The sequence below is a fragment of the Oncorhynchus mykiss genome, chromosome 29, assembly GCF_057628025.1.
Source record: "Oncorhynchus mykiss isolate SJ-2025 chromosome 29, ASM5762802v1, whole genome shotgun sequence".
Classification (NCBI taxonomy): domain Eukaryota; kingdom Metazoa; phylum Chordata; class Actinopteri; order Salmoniformes; family Salmonidae; genus Oncorhynchus; species Oncorhynchus mykiss.
Window position 1 is genome coordinate 47,227,832 of NC_143050.1, and position 6,000 is coordinate 47,233,831.

Sequence of the window (6,000 nt, forward strand, 5' to 3'; positions counted from 1 at the left end):
GTGGGTTCGATTACAGGCTCAAAATGGCCAGAAACAAAGACCTTTCTTCTGAAACTGAAACTTCTTGTTCTGAAAAATTAAGGCTATTCCATGCGAGATATTGCCAAGAAACTGAAGATCTCATACAATGCTGTGTACTACTCTCTTCACAGAATAGCACAAGATGGCTCTAACCAGAATAGAAAGAGGTGTGGGAGGCCCCAGTGCACAACTGAGCAAGAGGACATGTACAGTAGAGTGTCTAATTTGAGAAACAGACGTGTCAAAAGTCTTCAACTGGCAGCTTCATTAAATAGCACCTGCAAAACACCTGTCTCAATGTCAACAGTGAAGAGGCGACTCCGGGATACTGGCCTTCTAGCAGTCCAAAAGATACAGAACGGCAGGCAGGCTCAGGGGCAGGGCAGGAAGAGGTCAGTAATCCAGGGTGGTGTGACAAGATACAGAATGGCAGGCTCAGGGTCAGGGCAGGCAGAATGGACAAAACAGGAACTAGAGGAAGGCAGAAGCACAGGAAAAACACTGGTAGGCTTGATGACACAAAACAAACTGGCACAACAGACAAAATACACTGGGGATAATGGGGAAGATGGATGACACCTGGAGGATGTTGGAGACAAGCACAAAGACAGGTGAAACAGATCAGGGTGTGACAGTACCCCCCCCCCCCCCCCCCCCTCTAGGGGTGGCCACTTGGCATCCTACTTGGGCCCATACATGGTTGATCGGGGTGCCAGCGTTGGAACTCAGCGATGAGGTCTGGGTCCAGGATGTGCCTAGCAGGGACCCAGCACCTCTCCTCTGGACCATAACCCTCCCAGTCAACCAGGTACTGGAATCCACTGCCCCAAGGTATAACCTTCAGGAGGTGCCTCACCGTGTACGCCGGTTGGCCATCAATGAGACAGGGGAGAGGGGTGGACCTGGAAAGAGGAGACAAAGGGCTGTGAGACATAGGTTTAATCCTAGACACATGAAAAGTAGGATGTATATGGAGGGTATGGGGCAACAGAAGACGAACAGTAGAGGGGCTAATGATCTTGGAGACAGGGAAAGGGCCGATAAAATGGGGGGAAAGTTTATGGGACTCCACTCGGAGGGGCGATCTTGAGTGGACAGAGAATATCTCTGCCCAAGACGATTCCGGGGAGCCATGGTCTGGTGGCAGTCCACTTTTTTTGATACCTGGATGTAGTCTTGAGAAGAGCCAACTGGGCTCTCTTTCAGGTATGGCAACAGCGGCGGACAAACATCTGGACTGAGGGTATGCCGATCTCTTCCTCTTGCTATGGGAAGAGCGGGGGCTGATAACCCAGGGAACACTCAAAGGGTGAGAGACCCGTGACAGAGCAGGGGAGGGTGTTGCGGGCATATTGAACCCACACGATTTGCCTGCTCCAGGTGGTGGGGTTAGCGGAAACAAGGCAGCAAAGAGTCATCTACAGATCTTCATTGGCTCGCTCCAACTGGCTGTTGGACTGAGGGTGGAACCCGTAGGACAGGCTGGCCGATGACCCAATGAGTGTGCAGAACACCTTCCAGAACCGGGACGAGAACCTAGGACCCCGGTCGGAGACCATGTCAACTGGGAGTCCATGATCCGGAAGACGTGCTGCACCATGAGCTGGGCCATCTCTTTGGCAGAGGGTAGCTTGGGGAGAGGAATGAAATGGGCGGCTTTGGAAAACCAGTCCACTACTGTCAGGATGGCGGTGTTGCCATCAGACGGGGGGAGACCTGTGAAGAAGTCCAGGGATAGGTGAGACCAGGGATGGTGATGGACAGGCACTTGCTGAGGAGTCTTGTTCTGTGCAATGATCGTGCAGGCGGCGACAAACAAGGAGACATCCAGAATCATAGTAGGCCACCAAAAGCGTTGACAGCGTCAGGAACAAATATCCGGTTATCAGCCCCCCTGGAGTTCGGCTGGGAACGCTGCGCTTCACGGACCTATTCCCCAACTGAGTGCTGTTGCCAGGCACAAGGTGAAAAAGATGGTCTCAGGGTACGAGAGTGTAGCCGCGGGGCTAAAGCGGCGTGACAGCGCATCCGGCTTGATATTACTGGATCCTGTAGCAGAGGGAGAAGTTAAACTGTGTGAAAAGCAGGGCCCACCTAGCTTGCCTGGATTTGAGATGCTTGGCAGTGCGGAGATATTCCAGGTTCTTGTGAATCATCCACACAATGAATGAATGTTCCACCCTCTCCAACCAGTGTCTCCATGCCGTCTTCACCGTGAGGATCTCACGATTCCCCACATTGTAATTCCCCCCATGGCGTTGAGGCGATGGGAGAAGGCGCATGGATGTAACTTGAGGTCCAGGGCTGAACGCTGGGACAGCACAGCCTCCACTCCGATACCCGAAGCGTCGGCCTCTACCATGAACTGACGGGATGGGTCAGGATGAACCAATATGGGAGTTATGGGTAAGCAGTGTTTGAGGTCCCTGAACGCCCGGTCAGTAGCTGGGGATCACATGAATGGAACCTTGGGAGAGGTGAGTGCATACAGGGGAGAAGCCAGGGTGTTGTAACCCCAGATAAAGTGGCAATAAAAGTTGTCAAATACCACGAAACTACACTCTGAACGTAGGCTGGGGCCAATCCACCACCGCTCTCACCTTCCCGGGATCCATCTGTACATTCTCTGCAGAGATGATGTAACCAAGGAAGGTGATGATGGAGCGATGGAATTCGCATTTCTCCGCTTTCACAAAAAGCTGGTTCTCCAGGAGGCACTGGAGGACCTGTCAGATATGAAGCTCGTGTTATTGGGCTGAGTGGGAGAAAATTAGGATATCGTCAATGTAGGCGAAGACAAACTGGTTCAACATGTCGCAGAGAAAATCATTAACCAGGGCCTGGAACACAGCTGGGGCATTGGTTAGGCCAAATGGCATGACCAGATATTCATAGTGACCGCTATTCGCACCAGATGGTAGGCATTCCGCAGGTCGAACTTGAATAAAACGGTGGCCCCCTGGAGCGTTTCGAAGGCCGAGGAAATGAGTGGTAGCTGGTAGCGGTTCTTCACAATGATGTCATTGAGGCCCTGGTAGTCGATTAGCCTGGTGCAGCGGGGGAGGCAGAAGGACGAATACACCTTGCAACTAGGGAATCCTCAATGTAAGTTTCCATAGCCTTGGTCTCCGGACACGACAGAGAGTACAGTCGTCCCCGGGACATTTGATTTATTGATATTTTATCAATTTAAGTATTTGTGCTGTTGAATGAAAGACATGTTTCTTATTTAAGATGTATATCCTAGTTTAGATATAGTGAAATAGTTTTTCCCCACTTACAATAGAGGGAACTCAACAATGTATAATCTTTACACAACTTGAGAAAGACATGGCATGTCATTCTTGTCTGTGCCAAGAGCCAGAGAAGGATGCAACAGTCCTGTCAATCGTCCTTTCTAAAAGTAAGTCATGCATTCCTGGCCAGGTAAAGTCATATTTGATAGTACTGCTGCATTAAGGACAGAATGTACAGTCATTTTCTATGGCATGGTTAGATGGCTGGGTCATCGCTCTCCTTTTGTAATGTTTTTCTGTTGTATGAATATTGATCTTATGACAGGGGTGGCCAACTCCAATAAGCTACCACAGGCAAAACAATTCTGATATTTTTTTCACTTAATTGCTCTTTTGACCAATCACATCAGATCTTTTCCAGACCTGATCTGATTGCTCAAAAGAGCAATTAGTGGAAAAAATATCAGAATTTCGCTGCTTGTGTAAAAGCAGCCTTAGAGAACTATAGGAGTACATGGGATGAGGTAGAGGCTGAAAGCTGTGGCTAGCGATCAATTGTTGATAAACAAACAATCCAACTTTACTCGGTGTGGCGGCGTTTCGGCATGGCTGTGCTGTGCTGTGACTGGGTCAGAGATGGTAGGAGATAGTGATGGAGAAGAAAGTGAAGCAAGTATGGAGCATAGTGGGACAAATAAAGAGGGGGGGTAAGAGGCTGTGATAAAAGAGTTGATTGGGGAAGTTGTCAAAGTGTTAAGATGGGAGCTTGTTGGTGTTCTGTAAGGACATGGCGCAGAGGGAAAAAGCTCTCAAGGTGTAAGGTAGTGTCGAGCAGCTAGACTGATCAAGCAGAGAAGCAGTGGATTAATTAAAGGGGTGATAACAGGAGTGCCTGTGAGTGTTAGCACTAAAGAGGTAAGCGACAACTTGAGAGGAGGCGTTCTAAGTCAAATCAAATCAAAGATGATTTGTCACGTGAGCCGAATACAACAGGTCTAACCAATAGTGCAAAAAAGGTATTAGGTGAACAATAGGTAAGTAAAGAAATAAAGGCTATATACAGTAAAAAAATACAGGCTATATACAGTAGCGAGGCTATAAAAGTAGTGAGGCTACATACAGATACCGGTTAGTCAGGCTGATTGAGGTGGTATGTACATGTAGATATGGTTAAAGTGACTATGCATATATGATGAACAGAGAGTAGCAGTAGCGTAAAAGAGGGGTTGGCGGGTGGTGTGTGGCGGGACACAATGCAGATAGCCTAGTTAGCCAATGTGCGGGAGTACTGGTTGGTCGGCCCAATTGACGTAGTATGCACATAAATGTATAGTTAAAGTGACTGTGCATATATGATAAACAGAGAGTAGCATCAGCGTAAAAGACGGGTTGGAGGGGGCTCACAATGCAAATAGTCTGGGTAGCCATTTGATTAACTGTTCAGGAGTCTTATGGCCTGGGGGTAAAAATTGTTGAGAAGCCTTTTTGTCCTAGACTTGGCACTCCGGTACCGCTTGTCATGCGATAGTAGAGAGAACAGTTTATGACTGGGTTGGCTGGGATCTTTGACAATTTTTAGGGCCTTCCTCTGACACCGCCTGGTGTAGAGGTCCTGGGTGGCAGGCAGCTTAGCCCCAGTGATGTACTGGGCCACACGCACTACCCTCTGTAGTGCCTTGCGGTCAGAGACCGAGCAATTGCCGTACCAGGCAGTGATGCAACCAGTCAGGATGCTCTCGATGTTGCAGCTGTGGAACCATTTGAGGATCTCAGGACCTATGCCAAATATTTTTAGTTTACTGAGGGGGAATAGGCTTTGTCGTGCCCTCTTCACGACTGTCTTGGTGTTCTTGGACCATTCTAGTTTGTTGTTGATGTGGACACCAAGGAACTTGAAGCTCTCAACCTGCTCTACTACAGCCCCGGCGATAAGAATGGGGGCATGCTCGGTCCTCCTTTTCCTGTAGTCCACAATCATCTCCTTAGTCTTGGTTACATTGAGGGATAGACCTCCTCCCTATAGGCTGTCTTGTCGTTGTCGGTGATCAGGCCTACCACTGTTGTGTCGTCTGCAAACTTAATGATGCTGTTGGGGCCGTGCCCGGCCATGCAGTTGTGGGTGAACAGGGAGTAAAGGAGGGGACTGAGCACGCACCCCTGGGGAGCCAGGATCCAGTTGCAGTGGGAGGTGTTTAGTCCCAGGATCCTTAGCTTATTGATGAGCTTTGAGGGTACTATGGTGTTGAACGCTGAGCTGTAGTCAATGAATAGCATTCTCACATAAGTGTTCCTATTGTACAGGTGGGAAAGGGCAATGTGGAGTGCAATAGAGATTGCATCATCGGTGGATCTCTTTGGGCGGTATGCAAATTGTTGTGGGTCTAGGGTTTCTGGGATAATGGTGTTGATGTGAGCCATGACCAATCTTTCAAAGCACTTCATGGCTTCGGTCGTGAGTGCTACGGGTCTGTAGTCATTTAGGCAGGTTGCCTTTGTGTTCTTGGGCAAAGGGACTATGGTGGTCTGCTTGAAACATGTTTGTATTACAGACTCAATCAGGGACATGTTGAAAATGTCAGTGAAGACACCTGCCAGTTGGTCAGCACATGCTCGCAGCACACGTCCTGGTAATCCGTCTGGCCCAGCAGCATTGTGTAAATTGACTGGTTTTACATCGGCTACGGAGAGCGTGATCATACAGTCATCCGGAACAGCTGATTCTCTCATGCATGTTTCAGTGTTA